Consider the following 21,901-nt stretch of genomic DNA (forward strand, 5'->3'; position numbering starts at 1 on the left):
CCGTGTATATGCATATACATTCGCATATAATGTTTTGAACTCTTTGAGAATAGGTTATATATATCATGGCCTTTTGTTATCACAGGTAACTTCATTAAATTTATGCATGAAAGAAGTCTTTTATCTGCTCTGCCATCTGTATTTCATTTTTATCAATTGGCCCAATAACGTCCTCTATAGTATTTTCCCTCCTTCAGTAGAGGATCCAGTCTGGGGTCATGTCTTGTATTTAATTATCCTTTAATCTGGAAACTCTCCCCAGTGTTTCTTTGCCTTTTATGACGCTGAGTTTTGAAGACTAAGTGACATCCCCACCCCATTTTTTAAAGGAATATTCCTCGTATGACAGTGTCTGGTATGTCTGATGTTTTCTTACAGTGAGTTTTGGGTTTTGCATCCCAGCCCAGAATGTGACACTGGTGATGTTGTATCCTTTCAGGTCATGCCATGGGCAGGTGATGATATGTCCATCTGCCCATCATTATGATGTTAATTTTTTTCACCCAGACAAGGCATTGGCCAGTTTCTCCACAGTTAGAACTTTTCTCTTGCAGTCAATAAGCCTTTGGCAGGGAGACACTTTGAGGCTATCCAAGCATGTTTCTTCTTATCAAAAATTTCCTTTGGATTCCATATTCATTGGTAATTCTTGCCTGGATCCTTCTCTTCTAGAATCATTGAAAATGGTTATTATTTTCAGCTCCAGCACTCTCTCTACACCTACACGTTGGCACATGGCATAAATATTTATGATTTGTTAGCAGCATGGGCTTCTGCTGCTGAGTCACTTCAGTCGTGTCCGACTCTGTGCCACCCCATAGACGGCAGCCCACCAGGCTCCCGTCCCTGGGATTCTCCAGGCAAGAACACTGGAGTGGGTTGCCATTTCCTTCTCCAATGCCTGAAAGTGAAAAGTGAAAGTGAAGTCGCTCAGTTGTGTCCGACCCTCAGTGACCCCATGGACTCCTACATGCCTTAAAAAAAAAAAAAAATAGGCTTTTATTTTTAACCATGATGCTTACGAGAATTTTGTTTTCCAGTGGGCCCATTACTTTTCAACTTTAACCTTTGGCACAGCCTAGAGGTCTATACAGGTTGCTTTTGTATTGGTGGTGGGGTTATATGGTATTGGAATAGATTTTGAAATATCTTTTACTGATGGTGATGCAAATGATATGTCAGTGCCTTATAATTTTATACATTGATAATAAATCATGAGATATTTGAAAATCGTTCAGTAATGTAGAGAGATCTGATTTAGGTCTAACCTCTAATCCTGCTTTTGTCGTTAGGTAGCTATATACGTTTAAGCATATTGCTTAGTTTCTTAGATTTTATTAGCTCTTCAGCAAACTGTGAGACGAAACAACCTATTAAACAGTCTCTGGAATTCAGCGTTGAAACTCACTGTTTCTAGTTTCAGAATCATAAAACTTCTGAACATACTGGATAGTTATCCCTGAAAAGTTTCTTTGAGGATATTTTATGACTTCAAAATTGACTATGGTCTTTAAATCAAAATGTATCTTTTACTTCTCAGGAAAATTTGGGGGCTTATTTTTAAAGGTTCAGTTAAATGATGCATTTTAGCATTTTCCCCCATCCCATCCCCGAGTTCAATTACTTTTCCTTCTTGAGAAATTTTATTAAAAGCTTATTTTACTTTCGTAAGCATTTACTTTTTGAGGAAAGAAGAAAATTCCTAGCAATCAGTGATTTTATTTTTTTTAAACAGAAGTGCTTTGGGGGCCACTACAATATTATTCTTACACATAAATAGGTAATCCTGTATGTTTATTGCCAAGCAAATCGTTCTAATTAAAACAACACTGCCACAAAGTAATGTGTCTAATACTGGTAGTTATGTACTCAGACTAGAAACTGATTGATTGATTGATTGATGAAACACATGTCTGGTGACCTAAGATATTTGGAAATAAGATACAAAACCAAGGAGAAGAGCATTCTTATCAGAGAGTCACTTGTCAGCTTATTTACCCTGCAAGTATTTATAGGGTTTAGGAGCAAGACTAGAGAAAATGTTAAAATACCGTGAAAAGCAAACTTAAAATAGTACCTGGCACCTAGCAAGCCTCAAATATTAGCCAGCGTAAAAATCACATGTGGCATCAAAGCCAGATGGTGACTGACCATTTACTACTAGAGAGTGAAGGTTTAAAATATCACCCTCGTCATATCTTTACTTCAGAGGTTTCCTTGCTTCCTAATTGTTGTCTAAGGAAAACCATTTGCAGGCTGTTTGACCATGTCTTCTGTCCCCCACCTTCTGGCATTTCATGAGCAGGAGCAGCTGGAGGAGAGCTGCCAGGCAGAGCACTGCCTTGATTTCCTCATTGTTCGGCAGCAATTTGCTCAGGTTTCTCTGCCATGTCACTTATTTCAGTATGTCACTCAGTATACTTTCATGACTTTGCCTTTTTTTTGTGCCCTTTGCAGAGTCATTCAAGTTAGTCTATGTTTCTTGGATTGGCATATATCTAAATTATGCTGATTACACCTAACAGATTTGATAGAGAATGATGCTGGGGGAGTATTAATGTATATCTATTAGACCTTTTTCTTTTTCCTTTCTGTCCCCCTTTTTCTTGTCTTCAAAATAAGCCTTATGTTACTGGAAGTGCACTGTACAGTAGAACATTGTTAGTTGCTCATTCATGTCTGACTTTTTGCAACCCCATAGACTGTAGCCCAACAGGCTCCTCTGTCCTTGGAATTCTCCAGGCAAGAATTCTGGCATGGGTAGCCATTCCCTGGGATCAAAACCAAGTCTCCTGCATTGCAGGAGGGTTCTTTACTGTCTGAGCCACCAATGAACATGCTTCACTCTCATTCTCTCCTTGCCACGGTAAGCTCCATTGCCCCCATCTTCAAGCTGTAAGTTTACCTTCCTCAGCGTTTATCAAGGCCCACCTTTGTTTTAGTTCTTTGTGTTTATGCCTAATATCCCCTTGCTAGACTGCACGTTCCCTGAGGGCAGAATTCCTGTCTGATCTGACGTTCTGCTCCTCACTGTTCCTAGCACAACACCGTGCATATAGGAGACATTCAGTAAATAATACTGATGGAATGGATAATCTCTGGTGGAAAGTGACAGATTCCTTTAGTTGCAAGGCTGGAGTGATGATGCGATTCTGTATGCTATCTTGGGTGTCTAATTAAGACCATCTATCTAAAGTATTTTTGGTTTTGCTATCCAGTGCATCTTATAATCGTGATTAGCCTCAAAGTCCATGTAATGGACCAAATCCCATTCAGTTGTAAACAATGCGCCTGCCAGTGTAGGAGACATAAGGGACATGGGTTCGATTCCTGGGTTGGGAAGATCCCCTAGAGTAGGGCATGGCAACCCACTCCAGTGTTTTTGCCTGGAGAATCCACGGACAGAGGAGCCTGGAGGGCTGCAGTCCATAGAGTTGTAGAGGGTCAGACATAACTAAAGTACACAGGCACGCTATTGAAAGTTCCGTATCAGCTGCTGACAAAATACGGTGACAAAATGAAGAAATTATCACAGCCCATATTCAAGGAAGTTTCCTTAACTTGTTTGTGAGTAGTCATGCAGTCGCATTGGTTTAAGTATTTTGTTGATTCTTTGAAGAGGAAAGTTGAGGCAACACATATGTTCAAGTGTGGAGAACTTGATAAAATCAGAATCAACGTGGTTTATGTCTAAATGACAGGATTACACTTGATATCACAGTTTTATGTTCAACACAACAATAGAACATGAGGGGAAAGTATAGACCCTCAATCTGAGAGGTAGTCATATGTTAGTAAGATATAAATGAAGGCCGTGGTTGGGGAGGTATGAGTTTCAGTAAATGTATGACCTAGTGTGATTTAAATGCCATAGGCAAGCTTCAAGGTAATGCTAACTACCTTCTCAAGGAGGAGATTAATTCCTAGCCGGAAGTATCTAGTTTTCCTTGGCAATGCTAAATGTAGTTGTGTTCCTTCTCCCAGACACATTGGGCATTTCTGATAAATGGCACATTGCCAATTCATCCTAAGCAGCCTGGTAGCTGGCAGAATACATGCTCAGCCAGTGTCCGCCTGCTGGGGCACCAGCCGGGAGTGCTGATGAAGTGTCAGATGTATACCTCGTATACATTAATCTGAAGAGGGGAAAACTCATTTCCCCATTTGCTTCCTCCATCTTTCTGTCCCTCCCCACACACATGGGTAGTTTATCAAAGAAGTCATAGTCGTCAAAAGCGGGGGATTTATACAGATGCTGCTTTCTGGTAAGAAAGATGGAAATTTCAGGAGGCAAAGCAGGACCCGGGGTAACTTATTTTGTCCGTAGGAAAATAAGGTTGTAAGCCCTGGTGATTAAAGTTTAGAAATGGTATATGTAACCATCGTAAGAAATAGTCACTTCTTTTGTTCTTTGGAGTGGTAGATGGATGGCAGAAACACAGTGAAAATTAGTTTCCAGTATTTTCAACAGTTTTCTGTTTGATTTGAATCATGTGACTCATCTGTTCTGATTCTTGTGAGCATCCCTGTCATATTCTTTCTTATTGAGCGCTTCCTTGACCATTTTGTTTGAAAGTCTTTCCCTCACTGCATGCCACACACCCCACTTTTCTCAATAGCTTTATCTCCTTCCAATACACCACATAATTTGCTTATTGTTTATCTCCTATTCTGATGAAAAATTCTTGAAGACAGCTATTTTTTTCTGTTTTACCGAGTGTTTCCCTGGGGCCTAGAACAGTCCTTGGCACATAATAGGTGCTCAGTGAAGGGTTGTTGAATGTAAAAGTAAATATATTTCCTTTCTTTACTTTTTAAGTGTCCTAGAACAGACTCTTGTTTATTTTTTGGTTTTAATCTGTATTTTACCCTTTAGGTTTATATTGTTTAGCCTAATCAAGAAGATATTTCTCGAGCCAGAGAGTAGTTAATTTTGGAAACTGTGTTCAGGAATTAAACTATAATTATTCAGTTGGGCAATGAGAAGCAGAGTGTTTTAGAGATCAGCTCAAGTTTCTACCACTTATTGGCTGTGTGAGCCTCAGTTTCTTCATCTGTGAGATGGGGCTAGTGGATCTATTGCTTCATAAGTTTATAGTGAGGAATAAATGAGCAAATTCTTGTGCGCTACTTCGCACAGCATCTGTGACTCAAGAAGTGCTGATGTCAGCGTTCCTGAGGTTGGTAGAAAAAATATTTCTTGGGGGTTGTCAGCTGGTCTTAGCTGAAGTGGTATTCTCAGAAGGGAGGAAATCAGATCCTTTGATTTGAGTAGGAGTTTGACCATTTGGTCCTTAGCTTTTTGCAGGCTTGTGAATGCTAGTGGTTAAGAACACACGTGCCAGTGCAAGAGACAAAAGAGCTGTGGGTTTCATCCCTGGGTCGGGATGATCCCCTGGAAAGATACATGGCAACCCACTCCAGCATTCTTGCCTGGAGAACCAGAGGAGACTGGCAGGCTACTGTCCATTGGGTTTCAAAGAGTCGGACACGACTGAAGCGCGTTACCACAGGACAGCACAGACCAGCTTGTGGTTTCTTTCTTCCTTATTTTCACTCTAAATTCACCAACCCCACGAACTGAAAGTTTTTTTTTTTTTTAAGAACAGTTAACTGTTTTGAGGGGTGGAAGTACTTTCAAATATTGTTTTTCAATTTTTAATATTAGGTTAAGTAGTATAATTTTATGTTTCTTCAGTGGCCCTCTTTTGACACTGTATCCATTTCTTTTAATGGAAAAATTGTTTCATGATGTATTATAAATATTAAAACCAAACTATTTAAACTGTAATATATTCAGAGAGCCTTAATGAATATTCATCTTTTCCATTTGCAAAAGTGCATTATGAAGAATCAGGGAAAATTCACTAAACATATGCGAAAGTGCATTTTTCCTTTTAAATTCATGCAGAATGTACCAACATAATGTCACCATTTATTTAGGATACAGACTTTATTTGCAGTCATTTAATATAATATCAATACTTTATTGGCCTTATAACTCAAAAACAAAAACCTGAGCCGAAGTCCAATTAGTTAACTCCGAGAGAGAGTCTGTTAAATATTGATGTAGGAACTATTTGAATGCCCTTGGATAAATTGCTTAACAAAATTTGTAGAATACAACGTGAATTAGCATTTCTCCTTAGCCATTATGACTCAATTTAAAGGCTGTATAATATTCCAGTGTATGGATTTCTCACAATTTATTATACTATTTCCCCCTTTAGGTTATTTCCAGGTTTTACCCATTGAAAATAATGGTAATGAGCAGGCTTTTAATAAGTCTTCGTTCACCTCTGGTTGTTTTGTCAGGGTAGATTCTGGGAGGGGATTAATGTGGCAAATGATATGAGCATGATGTAGGTTTTCCATACTCTTGCTAAATTGTTTCTAGGAATACTGTACAACTTTGTGCTTCCATATATTGAGAAATCAATATATGGCTTCCCAGGTGGCTCAGTGGTAAAGAATCCACCTGCCAAGCAGGTGATGTGGGTTCGAGCCCTGGGTCGGAAAGATCCCCTGGAAGAGGAAATGGCACCCCACTCCAGTATTCTTGCCTGGAGAATCCCATGGACAGAGGAGCCTGGTGGGCTACAGTCCATGGGCTTGCAAAGTCAGGCACGACTGAACATAGACATCACAGCAACTGAGTTGAGATTTTACGTCTCTTTATATTCTGGCCAGCAGTCAATATTCCCCAAAAAAACCCACCCTGAACTTCCAAAAAAACCAAGTTTGCTGGTTTGAAAAATAATTAGTTTTTAAATGTATTTTTTCTTTTTAGTGAAGTTGATATGGTTTTTGCACGTGTTGAACTCTTACGCCAAAGTCCCCCCAGATAAAGCAAGTATGAAATTAGGGTTATCTATGTTTTCTCCTCCAACTTCTTCCTTCCATTCCCTAAATCAACTCACCAGCCCAACTACTGGTACCCTGTATTGCTCTTGGGATACAAGAACTGCTGAGTGTGATTACAGTGTATGTAGCTGAAGGCATTATTCCACAGCTCAGAGTTTTTTTCATCTGGAAAATAGTAATCTCAATTGTGAAATAGTGCCTTCAGCTGTGGACATTATAATCAAAGTCTCAGGAGTGCTTGTATTCCAGGAGTAATACATCTCCTAGTTATTACCCTCTGAGCTAGGTTCTATTGATAGTAAAGGGATGAATTTTCGTAACTCAGGGCTGAAATAGCAGTAGGGACCCCTAAGCAGGTTCTTATAGGTCAGGCCTAATCCATGAAGATAAATCTCATTGTGGGCTCACCTGAGCCTATCCACAGAGTAACTGGTTTATCAGGGGTCTATTAATCAAAGATCGGCTTAAAAACGAACTATAAAATCCTTGCTGTAATCCAACTCTTGCTTCTGTGAAAAGATACTCTAAATGTGCATCCTTACTCTGAACATGCCTGGGTGCCATGAGAATAATCAGCAGGAAACAGGTGAAGGGTACTGTGATTCAGTTAATGAATGAATGAAGAACTACTAATTATTTGGTGGGGGAGAGTTTTTTTCTGAAATTGAGTTCCAGTCAGAAGTAGTCACGTAAAACTTTCAGCCCCAGTTTGCTCTTCTTTACCTTTTGCAGAGGTTAAAAAAAAATTCATTACTTTATGTATGTGTTGTCCTTCCTGGGAAGGACAGAATGCCTGCCGGAGCGGCTCTCTGCGTGGGTGTGCCTGAACAGACTGGCCAAGTGTGGACTTCTTATGAGACGTGTTTGAGAGTCCGTGAGATGGATGGCACCAATAAATATTCTGTGGGATTTACAGGGTGGAAATGCATGTTCTCTATTAATTACTGACCATCATAGAGGGGAGCAAAGCAGATTTATAACAGCAATGCCGTGTGTGTGTGAAAGAGGGAGAGAGAGATCATAGGTTGTTTTACTTACTACCCACTTACCCAACTGGTATACCTATTTCAGTACCTGACCAACCTGCCTATTAAGAGTGATGGGATGACCCAGAGAATGGAGAGTGCTGGCACTCCAGCTTTCTTATCCTCACTGTATCTTTAGCACTGAGGGTAGTTCCTGGTATGTACTGTTTAGTACTTAGATAATGGTAGTTTTTAAAGAAATGTTGAGGAGGTCTTCTCTCCTTTTTTCTGGATGCACCACATGGCTTGCAGGATCTCAGTTCCCTAACCAGGAATGAACCCAGGCCATGGCAGTGAAAGCCCAGAATCCTAACCATTGAGCAACCAGGAAGCTCCTGTAAGGAAGTCTTAATTCAACTTTTGATAGTTTCTGATGGTGGGAAAGATTGAAGGCAGGAGGAAAAGGGGACGGCAGAGGATGAGATGGTTGGATGGCATCACCGACTCAACGGACATGAGTTTGGGTGGACTCTGGGAGTTGGTGATGGACAGGAAAGCCTGGTGTGCTGCAGTCCGTGGGGTTGCAAAGAGTCGGACATGACTGAGCGACTGAGCTGAACTGAACTGATGCTCCTGTTCTGCTTCCTGAAGCCCAGACTAGTTGAATGGTTGGGCTGTCAAGAATTTGATTGGGTTGTGTGTCTGGAGAGATGATGGTGAAGGTAAAGGCGGTGAGGCAGTCATAGCTGCCATCTTAGAAGGGTCCCTAGGTCCACTGGAGGACAGCTGCCTCTCTGCCGGGCCCCTTGCCTTGACCTTTCTGGTGTCCTTTTGCCCCCGTGGTAAAATTACAGCACTTAGCTTTTTGCTATCTTAGTGTGTCGAATGAATTCTACCGTCAGAAACCAAGAAACTCATAGTAATTAGTGCTTTGGGGGAGGGAAGGTATTGGGATGTAACATTTCCTTTCTTGGGAGAAGAGAAAAATTATTATTTTAATTCATGGACTTCTTAGGAAGGTCCTGGTTATTGTGGCTTTGGAAAATCTAACATACTTCAGTATCTTTCCTACCTTGTTTTTCTAGAATACTTGGCTGGTTAGCTAAGAATTAGCAGTATTGATAATTATACTTATTCCTAGTTTATTGGCACCCACAGTTTCACTCTGTGGTACTGGATTCTGAATCGGTGTATTCTTTATTATGCTCATTAATCAGTTAATTGATTATTAGTGGAGTCTCTATTATACAGCTGGTATTAAAACCTTTATAGAAAAGAGGTCACACATGGTCTTGAATTTTAAGCAGCTTGTAATATAGTTGAAATGAGGCTTCTGAGCAATTAGAGAACAAACTAGAAGATGATTACAGGCTGGAGAGTTTTCAGTGTATTCCTAGACTTTCAGGAATGATATGGGCTGCAGGTTCTGGAAGGTTTTGATTGGGCAAACTTCAAGGCATAGTGGAACTACATACACAGTAGAATGGGGTGAGGAGTGGTAGATAAAGTGAACAATGTGACGTGGACAGTGATTTTTAACATGGACAGTTTCTTCTTAATGTGATGTTTCTAGCGTGGGTAGGGAGGCAAAGGACCGCATGAAAACCGGGAAACTCATGGGTGTCTGTGATAGAAGGATTTCTAATTTAATCCGAACTGTAGGAGGTCACCAGGATTTGTACCATCTTTTAATGAGAAAAATGTCTGCATGAAGTAGCTGGGGAGCCTTCAAAGACCCCATCAAGTGATGCGTTTTTCCTTAGGAAGTTTCTTGGGTGGAAAAGCTGCTACCTTAAAGCACTTTAGTCATAAGGAAATAGTCTTTGTATTTGTTAGGTTCATTGACTGGATGTTAATAATGGCTTAAGGGATTGTGAGACCTATTCTTTGTGATTTGATATACTATTGGGCATTTCATTTTTAAGAGTAAAGCCATGTGACAGGTCCAGCTTAGCTATTTGTGATATAATAAATATGTTATATAATTGTTCAGGGCAGATCAACCTCCATTTAAAGAAAACACTTAAAGAACAGGTGCCAATAAAATTGTACTGAAAAAAAAAAAAAGGACTAAACCTGATCAAGGAACTGAAAGACTTACATACTGAGAACTATAAACATTAATAAAGGAAATAAAACAGGATTCAGTGAAATGGAAAGACAACCCATGCTCTTGGGTTGGAAGAATTAATGTTGTTAAAATAACAGTACTACCCAAAGCAATCCATAGATTTAATGTGATCCCAATCAAATTATCCATGACATTTTTCACAGAACTAGGACAAATAATCCAGAAATTTACATGGAGCCATAAGAGATCCATATTTGCAAGGGTGGGATGATTTGAGAGTATAGCATTGAAACGTGTATATTGCTGCTGCTGCTGCTACTAAGTCGCTTCAGTCGTGTGCGACTCTGTGCGACCCCATAGACGGCAGCCCACCAGGCTCCCCTGTCCCTGGGATTCTCCAGGCAAGAACACTGGAGTGGGTTGCCATTTCCTTCTCCAATGCATGAAAGTGAAAAAATAAAGTGGGGTCGCTAGGAGTGGGTTGCCATTGCCTTCTCCACGAGTATATTACCATATGTGAAATAGATCACCAGTCCAGGTTAGATGCACGGGACAGGGTGCTCAAGGCCAGGGCACTGGGACAACCCTGAGGGATGGGATGGGAAGGGAGGTGGGAGGGGGGTTCAGGATGGGGACACATGTATACCCATGACTGATTCATGTCAATGTATGGCAAAAACCACTATAATATTGTAAAGTAATTAGCCTTCAATTAAATAAATTAATTAAAAGAAAAGAGATCCATATTTGCCAGAGCAATCTGGGGGGGGCGGGGGGTGGAAACAGGAGATAAAACTCTCCAAGACATCAAATGATACTACAAAGCTACAGTTATCAAAACAGTGTGGTACTGGTACAAAATCAGGCATATGCATCAATGGAACAGAATAGACAGCCCAGAAATAAACCCACACACCTATGGTCAATTAATCTATGACAAAGGAGGCAATAATATACAGTGAGAAAAAGATGGTCTCTTCAACAAATGATGATGGGGAAGTTAGACAACCACATTAAATCAATGCAGTTAGAACACACTTCACACCATGCACAAAAATAAACTCAAAATGGTTTAAAGACTTAAGCATAAGACATGATACCATAAAGGCCTAGAAGAGTGTGTAGGCAGAGCATTCTCTGATGTAAATTGTACCAGTGTTTTCTTAGGTCAGCCTCCCAAGGCAATAGAAATAAAAGCAAAACTAAGCAAATGTTACCTAATCAAGCTTACACTGCAACGAGATCAAAACCAGTCAATCCTAAAGGAAATCAACTCTGAATATTCACTGGAAGGACTGATGCTGGAGATGAAGCTCCAACACTTTGTCCACCTGATATGAAGAGCTAACTTATTCGAAAAGACCCTGATGCTGGGAAGGATTGAGGACAGGAGGAGAAGGGGGTGACAGAGGATGAGATGGTTAGATAGCATCATTGACTATGACTATTCATTGAACATGAATTTGAGCAAACTCTAGGAAACAGTAAAGGACAGGGAAGCCTGGCATGTTGCAGTCCACGGGGTTGCAAAGAGTCGGACATGGCTTAGCGACTGAACAACAACAGCAGAGACCATCATACTAAGTGAAGTAAGTCAGACAGAGAAAGACAGATGCCGTATGATATCACCTGTATGTGTAATCTGAAAGTGGCACAAATGAGCCTATCTACACAACAGAAACAGACTCACAGACACAGAGAGCAGACTCATGGCTGCTAAGGAGGCCGGGAGAGGAGCACACTGGGAGTGTGGTGTTGATAGATGCAAGCTGTCAATTTAGAATGGATAAACCACCAGGTCCTACTGTGGCTAGCACAGGGAACTGTATTCACTACCCCATGATACATCATAATGGAAACGAATATAAAAAAGAATGTATCTGTGTGTATAACTGAGTCATTTTGCTGCACAGCAGAGGTTGACACAACACTGTAAAGCAACTATACTTCAATTGAAAAAAGAAAGAATGGGTTCTGGGTAGCAGACAGCATTTTTACAAATCTCTGAAAAGACAAAGAAGCTCTAGCTTCAGTTTTGGTAATCCTGACCTCAAAGTAGGACTGATTGTCATTCTAAGCCCTAGTGCTCCTGCTGTTTGGCTTCTTTAGGTCCCTAACTTCTGTTTCTTCTTTCTTTTACCTGTGTTCTTTCCTTTTTACTATATTAATGAAATATTTCTTTAATAGGAAGTTTTTAGTATGTATATAAAATTTAGTATGCATAGGAAATTTTTGGTACGTATATATGCTCTTCTAGAACTCCTGTGAAATCTCTTCATTACATGAAATCTATTTGTTTTTCTTTCATTATAGATACCTCCTGCTTAACCTTATAGGTGCTCAGTTAAGTAGGCTTCTTTCCTAGTTTGTTTAAGTGTAACACATTTGCTTTTTTTTTCTTTTTTGTTCCTATACACGAGCAGTGATGTTTTAGTCTGTAAATAATATGAACCAGTCATATCATTTTGTCTCCCTTTGTACATAGCTCTGATCAAAAAACCATTAAGGAACTTCTACACTTTCCGCATTTGCTGGAACATCCATCCCCTTGAGAGATTCACTTGATGGAGGGTCGGGGGGGTTCTCGTCTTCAAGTGCTTCTAAATTTTGGCTAGATAACCAGGGCAGGCGTGAACCACCTATCATTCCCCAAAGGGTATTAGATTCCTCATCTCATGCCCTTCTTTGCTCTAGAAAGAAAACACCTCTCTATGTACCTCCCTTCTTTCTGCCAGGGCAATACCTGTCTGTACCTTAGCATATGCACTTCCTCTTCCAGGAAGCCTTCCCTGATGTCTCTCCACATCCTCACATTAATTCTCCTTTGAATTGTGCATGTCCAAACCAAAGCATTTATCACTGAAACTGTAAGGGTCTCTCTGCTTGCCTTCTCCCACTCCCCTCCTCATCTCCAAATGGTCTGATTGCCTAAAGAGCCCAGGAAAATGACCTATAGCTGATAAAGATGTGAGCCTAAAATATTTCATTTGGTGGGCTATTAAAAATGACACTAGGTAAAATATCATGGGTTTATATTAGGTTTTGCCTGTAGGACCTCTCTACATTTTAATTGACCTTTGAGAGCCTTGCTTCTGAAAATAAATCCTGAAACTGGAGAATTTTATGGATGCAGTAGACCTTGGGTCAGCCCTTTCCCCTTGCCCAGAGAGACTGTGCACTCGGTGGCCTTTATCTAAATTGTGATCAGTTTTTACAAGCACTTGATTCAGAATTTAATTACTGTAGGCAGTTTAGAGTCATGTTTAAGAGCATGGACTTCAGAAGCCAGGCTGCCTGGGTTGGCATCTGGACTGTACCACCTTGACCATGGAACGCAACTTTTCTGTGCCTCTGAAAAAAAGGAATATTAGTGGTACCTATCTTATGTGGTTGTTGCTAGAATCAAGTGAGATGGTATCTGTTAAGGTCCTTGGAACACACAGGAATAGAGTAACAGTGTTAACTGTTGTTACCCTCTTGTCCAAGAGTAGAAAATTGATGTGTTTATTAAACCAGGAAATTTGAGTTTTATTGAATACGTGATGTGCAGTTTATGGTTGAATGAATGGATGAGGCTGGACTCATAAAGATAAGTTTCTCTGATTGTTTTCAGATAATTGCAGGTCTACTATGTTTTATGCGGGATAATTTGAAAGGCATGACGCTTGTTTGAAATGTAAAGTTGTAGGGAAAGGATAATGTGGTGTTTTCAACATGAAGTACTCTTAGGAATGATGTCACTAAACAATTAAATTTTAAAAAAAAGCATCCAGAAAAAGAAACCCCAACTACTTTCCTTTCATTCTCCTCTTTGGATTATACAAAGGTTCATGAGTCATCTTTTTGTGTCAGACATACAATTTGCGTCCTTTGGGGTTGACATTTTGTGTCCCGTGTAGCACAGCGCCTGTATGTTTGGAGCTTCAGGATGCTAACATCTGCTTTACAGAAAACATGACTAATGTTGCAGTCATTTATTTGCCATTGCCAACCTTTGCTATTGTTTGTCCATGTGTAACAAAAGTCAGAGGATGCCTGCTGGGCCTCTGCTATTTTTGCTGGTTCACACCATCAATAAAACATTTTGAGTATGCATCCCCTAATGTGTGACTATGTTTAAAAATGATTTACATGTAGGTAGAAGAGGTACTAAAAAATATTTTAACAGACCTGTGAGTTTCCACTAGGAAATCATTAGAACATTGACTGTGGGGTTTCAGCAGGGGCCTGGAGGCAGCTCCCTTTGTCAGATGTTAATCATGTAGTTGCCACATCATGGAGAGGTGCAGGGGGTCCTGGGGTAGGTGATGGGAGAGGTGGAATGTACTTGGAGTGCTTGAGGCAATGGCTACTTGGTATCCTGTAAGGAAGTATTTTAGCCACCAGCACTGGTACATATCAGCTGAGTGTCAGCCTGAATGCCAAATTATGGACTAAAACCAACAAAAAAGAAGAGACATAGAAAACAAACTGGTATTCCATTTTTTTCCCTAAACCCCATTTGATTATACTGTGTTCCCCCTAAGGTGCCCATATTCCAGTTAGTAGATCCTTGGAATAAACTACAAGGTCTGCCCTCTAAGCCTGCCAGGGTAGCGCTTTATTGATTAAAGAGTTTTGAGTATTCATTGAGGTTGCCTTTTCTTTTTTGGAAAGGTTTTTTACATTTCACTTATAAATGAAAGGAGTAGCAGTTCTTTGCCACACATGTCATTAACTGCTACTAAATTGACACAAATGTTAACAGTTATTGTGTGAACTGCTTCAAAGTTAATTATGTTAATTAGAATGTTACATACCAGTAATTGTATGTATTCAAATATTATACCATCACTTTTTGTGTTTTCTCCTCCAGATGTAACACATTCGTTTATTTGTTGCTTGAAAAGCTGCAGAATTATAGCTAAGACAACAAATAATTGCTGGCAAATAAAATTAATTCTTTAGAAATATGCTTTAATTGGTTAGCTGTGTAAAAGACAGAAACAAATGTTAGCATGTGAATCATATAAATTAGAAACATTGCTTATGAAATCCTTACTTTGGGGGCTTTTCATTTAAATAAGCCTTCTTATTGCAATTAATATTATAGTTTGGTTTATGATCCTTAAAAATATATTCCCTTTCAGCACTTTCTTATACATGTTAGATGATTTGCAATTTAGATTTTAATTTGATTTTCATCCTTTAAAATGACATTTTCTTTGGTATTTCATTTTTATTTAAAGCATGATTCCCTCTGTATTCATGGAAGTTAGGCATAAACAAACTCCTAGAAATATGAAGCTTTTAAGTGAGCTGAGAGCATAAAACATTTTAATAGGAATTTCAATAGGAGTAACTAAATAAGTTTTTGAGAGCCCAAGCAGAGAATTATGGCTCATCACAAACAAACTTTATGGGACATGATGTTCCTAATTTACCCTCTGTTATAGTTCATAAAAAATAGCATATCTATTAATTAATTTTAAATCCTAACAATTTCTTATATATGTAGAGTGCTAAATATATGCCTCTGCCTGATGATTTGGGGGCCATAACTACTTGAAGACAGAGTTTTGTAGTTTCTTTTAGAGTTTTGAGTTGTTTGTTTTTTTTTTTTCCCAGTTGAGAGTGAGTGCCTGTCTTTTCATTTGAGTGTGTGTGTGTGTTTTATGTGACCCACATAAATCAGCCCATGTCTTTCAGTGCCATGGCCTTAATTCTCTAGGACTTGCAATATACCTTTCTCAATTACGTGGACTCATGGTCTGGCTCCAGTGTGATGTGCTCAGTGTGATGTGCTCAGAAGGGCAGAGCATTTTTCCTAACCCCTCTTAACCACGATCACTGCCTAATTCTGCTGGCAGCTGCTGTGTGCTGCCTATTTTTCTGCCAAGAATTTTGTTCAGTATTTGTGGGGCTCCCATCCAATGGCACCCCACTCCAGTACTCTTGCCTGGAAAATCCTATGGACGGAGGAGCCTGGTGGGCTGCAGTCCATGGGGTCACTAAGAGGAGGACATGACTGAGCAGCTTCACTTTCACTTTTCACTTTCATGCATTGGAGAAGGTAATGGCAGCCCACTCCAGTGTTCTTGCCTGGAGAATCCCAGGGATGGGGGAGCCTGGTGGGCTGCGTCAATGGGGTCGTGAAGAGTCGGACACGACTGAAGCGACTTAGCAGCAGCAGCATCCTTAGCACACAGGCCCTTTGTTTTGCTTTATTTGCAGACTGTTCTTCTAAACATAGCAGATGATGAAAAGGACTGGTGTGTTTGGGTTTGGGAAACTTAGGAAGGAATTATTCTAGTACTGACATTTCTAAGGAAACTTGAACCTTGTTGAGGTTGTAGAATGGAAATGGTTAATGCTGACATCATTGTCATTAAGTTAAAGAACATAACACATATCAGAGGTGACTGCTAAGTATTAGGCTTTCTTTGTGTGTTTCTTTCTGGACTCTCAATCCTGGATTTGACCAATTTGGCTATTCCATGCCAATATCGTACTTTATTAATTATTGTAACTTCATAAGATGTCTTATTAATAACTGGACAAGAGAACTCCCATATGTCACTGTTGTTCATTGATTGTTGGCTATTTGGGGCTTGTTTATCTTTTCTGTAAAATCACTTGTGACATTCTGAAAGCTGATTGAGATTTTAATCAGAATTTTGTTAAATCTAGAGATGAGTTTGGGAAATTGACATTTTTATGGGGTTTTACTATTCTAGACCATAGTATATTGCTCCATTTACTTAGGACTTTGTTAATGTTTTTAAATAACTTTTTATTATTTTTTCCTGAAAGAATTTGTATATCCTTTTTAGATTTATTCTTAATAAAACAAACGTGTACCTATTTGCTAATGTATGGAAATTGAATAGGTTTTGTATATTTTTAAATTCATCAGCCAGGTTAATTCTTACTGATTCTTTCTCTTCTTTAAATTTGAGGAATGGGAATTTTTTGCAGACAATATAGACAGTGATGATCTTCAAATAAATGCAGCTTTATTTCTTCCTTTTCCAATCTTTTTAACTTTTCTTTTAAAAAATCTTTCTTTATTTATCATGGCTTCTAGGATTATGTTGAATAGAAATGATGATACCATGCATTCATATTGTCCTTAAACACGGAGAGAAAATCTTGAACATTTCATATTAAATATAATGAATACTCTGAGTTGTTGTTGTTGTTGAAGGGGGAGCTCTACATCTGGTGAAAAATTTCTTTTTACATTTTTATAGAAAAATCCTTGTTCTGTATTTGGTATTGGTTTTTTATTTTATTATTTACAAATTGTATTGAGTATAGTTGATTTACAATGCTGTGTTAGTTTCAGGTGTACAGCAAAGTGTATCAGTTTTGTATTGATATACATTCCCACTCATTTTTTAACTCTTCTCCCACCCAGGTCATTACAGAGTAATGAGTAGAGTTCCCTGTGCTATGCAGTAGGTCCTTGTTTAGTTGCTTAGTCGTGTCTGACTCTTTGCGACCCTATAGACTGTAGCCCTCTAGGTTCCTCTGTCCATGGGATCTACCAGGCAAGAATACTGGAGTGGGTTGCCATTTCCTTCTCTAGGGCTGCTGCTAAGTCACTTCAGTCGTGTCCGACTCCAATGCGTGAAAGTGAAAAATGAAAGTGAAGTCGCTCAGCCAAGTCCAACCCTTAGCGACCCCATGGACTGCAGCCTACCAGGCTCCTCCATCCATGGGATTTTCCAGGCAAGAGTACTGGGATGGGTTGCCATTGCCTTCTCCATTCTCTAGGGCAGTAGGTCCTTATTAGTTATCTATTTTATATGTAATTGTATATATATATGTCAATCCAGTCTCCAAGTTTATCCCTCCCCCTCTTATCCCCTGGTAACCATGAGTTTGTTTTCTACATCCATGACTATGCTTCTGTTTTGTAAGTTTGACTGCACCCTTTTTTTAGTCACATATGGGCAATATCGTATGATATTTGTCTTTCTGTGTTTGACTTACTTTACTTAGTAGGACAGTCTCTAGGTCCATTCCATGTTGCTGCAAATGACATTATTTTTTTCTTTCTTATGGCTGGTAAGATTCCATTGTATATATGTGCCACAGCTTGCTTATCTGTTCCTCTGTGGATGGACATTTATGGTGCTTCCTTGACTTGGCTGTTGTAAACAGTGCTGCAGTGAACATTGGGGTGCATGCATCTTTTGAATCATGGTTTTCTCTGGGTATATGCCCAGGAGTAGATTGCTGGGTCATATGGTAGTTCTATTTTTAGCTTCTTAAGGAGTTTCTTAAGTTACTCTTCTCTGTAATGGCTATACCAAGTTACATTCCCACTGACAGTGTAGCAGGGTTCCCTTTTCTCCACAGCCTCTTCAGCATTTTTGGTTTGCAGATTTTTTGATGGTGGACATACTGACCAGTGTGAAATGATACCTCTTTGTAGTTTTGGTTGTCATTTCTTTTATAATTAGTGATGTTGAGCATCTTTTCATGTGCTTTTTGGCCATCTGTATGTCTTCTTTAGATCTTCCACCCTTTTTTTTTTTTTTTTTTGGATTGGGTTATTTGTTGTTTTTTAATATTGAGCTACATGAACTGTTTCTGTATTTTGGAGATTAATCCCTTGTCAGTTGCTTCATTTTGCAAGTGTTTTTTTTTTTTTTTTTTCCATTCTGAGGGTTGTCTTTTTGTTTTGCTTAGGATCTCCTTTGCTGTTTCAGTTTAATTAGATCCCATTTGTTTTTTTTTGTTTGTTTGTTTTTTGTTTTCATTACTCTAGGAGGTGGATCAAAAAAGATCTTGCTGTAATTTATGTCAAAGAATGTTCTGCCTGGGTTTCCCTCTAAGAATTTTTATAGTGGCTGGCCTTATATTTAGGTCTTTAACCCATTTGAGTTTATTTTTGTGCATAGTGTTAGGGAGTGTTCATTCTTTGACATGTGTCTGTCCAGTTTTCCCAGCTTTTTGGCGGTGCTTTTTGATGTTACATTTTTTTTGGAAAAAATACATTGTCACAGAAAATAACATGAAAAAAAGAAGTACATTCTTGCATCCAGCTTACTAGCATTTTTGTTAGAATTTTACCTTCTGTGTTTATAAATGGTATTCGCTTAGAGTTTCCCTCTTCTGTATGGCCTTTGTTAAGTTACGGTAGTTCAGCAAAAAGAATAGGAATGTTTCAGTCATCCGTACACTACTTCTATAATGCTGTGTGATAAAGCAGAGCTCCTCACCACAGTCTTCAGTAGTATTTGTCTCTTGCTGTGTATCTGTGGGTTGGCTTGGGGTGGCTGCCTTGGGGCATGGATCTGTGAATTGGCTTGGCTTCCATCCAGACTGGAGGTCTGAGTTCTGTACTCTCTGTATCTTACTCTGGGGTCCAGGGTGAAGAGCAGCACTTACCTGGGGTGTGGTTGTCCGATGGTGGAGATTGGAAAATCCTGTAAGGGGAAGCAGGAACACTGACTTTTTCTTAAGGGTCAGGCTTGGAACTGAGCCAGCATCACTTCTGCCCACTGGTGAAGACTGGATGGTTAAATCCAGCATCAGGGAGGCAGGGAGTGTGAAGGAAGGAGTATTTGCTACACAGTGATTTTACCACCACAGGGAAAGCTCCTTCCTTTTCTCATCTCTGAAAGGGTATCTGTAAGAATGGATGGATCTTCTTCTTGGGTCTTCTGAGTTTTGCCTATAAAGTCATCTGCATCTGATACTTTCTTTGTGGGGACATTCTTGACCTAATTGTTTAATGTTTACCAGAATATTCAGATTATTTGTTTCTTCTTGAGTCAGTTTGGTATTTTGTAATTTTGCATGAATTTGTTTACTAATCTGAATTTGAAAATTATGTTCATTCTGTGTGGCATCTGCAGCTTTGACTCCTTTCCTGTTCTTAATATTGTTTATTAGTTGTGCCTTCTTCTCCTTATTCTTTATTTTTTTGCTTAATTTGGACAGATGCTTGCCTATTAATTTTGAGTGGCTCCTGGATTTTGTGTCATGCTTAGAAAGATTTTTCTTCTTCTCAGATTCTAACTATTATTTCTTTTCTTCTCTCTTTATGGGTTAGTTTTTAATATTTAAACCTCTAATCTACTTGGAGCGTATTTTTGTTAAGGAGTAAAAGAACAGTTCAGTTTATTATTCTTTTTTCTAAGTGGCTAGACTGTTATTCCAACACTATTACCAAACAGCTTCTTCTTCCTGCAATATCTAATACCACTTTTAGCATATACTAAATTCCCGAGTGTATTTTGGGTCTATTCCTTGACTCCCTTTTGTTCCTTTGGTTTGTCTTTCGGAATATATATATATATATATAAATAGTATATATATAATATATATATATTTTATTTATAGTATATTTTATATATAGTATATTTATAGTATATATAATCTAATTTCTATAGTTTTGTGCTGTTTTTAACATCTAGTGTGGCTGGTAGGGGAACCTCATAACTTTTAAAGTAAAATGTATCTTCAGTTACATTTGAAAGACTACCTCTCACTTTCACATTTTTCTATCTTTGAGAAATAACTTCCTCACTTTCTTTGAAACCTAGTGAGGGGAAGAAAAAATCATCCCATGTGAAGTTATTAAACATCTGCGACTTGTATACAATCACAGGGATTTTGGATTGTCATTTCTTCTTTTGTCAGGGTTCCGTGTTCAGCCTCCTGGGCGGTGCCACTGCTCAATGTCAGGGCACCTCTCAGCCCGGCTTTAATGTGGGTTGTTCTCTGGAGTTGTGTAACACTTAACCCTGGACCTCTCTGCCCCTGGAGCGGACTCACTGATTCCTGCCACCACTAGCCTGAGAACCTGGAGCTTGCTGATAGTGGGTCTCCAAGGGCTGGGGATGGGGGGTTTCAGAGATGGGGCGTTGGCAGTGTCAGATCCGGGACCCCCTCTCCATGTGCAGATTAGCCTCCTTAGTCAGTCTCAGGGGCTACTTCTTTGTTCATGATAGGAGTGACCAGGCTTCCTTATTGCTTGCAGCTGTGAAAGCATAAATGTCACCAACCGCCACACTAGCTCTTGAGATGTCCTCTGCTGTAGAAACTTTTTCTGATGGCAGTGTCACAGGAGCCCACAAAGAAGTGAAGCGTTAACGACCTAGCGGTTTGCTGGCATGAGCTGGTTCCCTGTTCGGCCTGTGTTCTGAGTTACTCAGAACATCCTCCGCCTCCTGTGCTGATGGAAAGGATGTGCTCACAAGGAGATGGGCCCTGACACCGCACAAGGAGTGATTTTCTCATCCATCAAGCCTGGCAGCCCTTGGAATCCTTGTCCTGTCGGAGCAGGGAGAAGCTTGAACAGGACTGAATGGTCCCCACTCGTCTGGCATTTTAAGCAAATCTGAATTTGGTGTGAAATTAACTAGATGCCACTGAAGTTGTTGGTGGCAACTGTTCTCACCGAAGTCCTAAGCTTATAACCTGTCCCACATGGCTGAAGGATGCATCAAACTCTCATCTGAATTGTAACCATCCTCTGAACCTGTCAGCGCAGAAAGCACTTCATTAAGAGGGAAAGATTGGGAATCTGCCACCAGGACAAACACAACCACATGTTTGAATACATAGAACTTTATTTAGCTTTCTATCTCAGGAATCTTGGGCCCAGTCAATCATTTAGGAAATTAGGGATTTGATAAATTCGGTTTTATTTCATTTTAAAAAGTAAATATACATTTTCATCGTAAGCGGGTAGGTTCCCATAGGAATATTAGAAATGTTCTTAGAAGGTTGGGACAGAAATCATGTATAACATACAACCAATCTTAACATCATTTCTTTAAGTGTAGATTTTCTTTTTTGTGCATCCCAGTAATTTATGACAGCGCACATGTATTTCTCATCGCTCACATCTTGTTTCTTTCCAAGCGCCAGTCTTGAGCTGATTACCTGTTAGATTTTAAGGTCTCCCTCTGGCTTTCTTTCTGTTCTTTGCCCTTATCTGTAGATCATAGCTCTGGCAGAGGAACTCTAAAGGTTTCTGTGTCTCAGGAGGTGCCAGCCC

The 21,901-nt window shown here is 39.5% G+C and overlaps 1 protein-coding gene across 2 annotated transcripts in view; it reads left to right on the top strand.

Moving 5' to 3' along the window:
• The window catches only part of MAST4 (microtubule associated serine/threonine kinase family member 4), a 619,799-nt gene that overhangs the window by 205,237 nt on the left and 392,661 nt on the right, over nt 1–21,901 (top strand). The window lies entirely within an intron of this gene.

Source organism: Bison bison, unplaced genomic scaffold (genome assembly GCF_000754665.1).
Source record: "Bison bison bison isolate TAMUID 2011002044 unplaced genomic scaffold, Bison_UMD1.0 scf7180017864218, whole genome shotgun sequence".
NCBI lineage: Eukaryota > Metazoa > Chordata > Mammalia > Artiodactyla > Bovidae > Bison > Bison bison.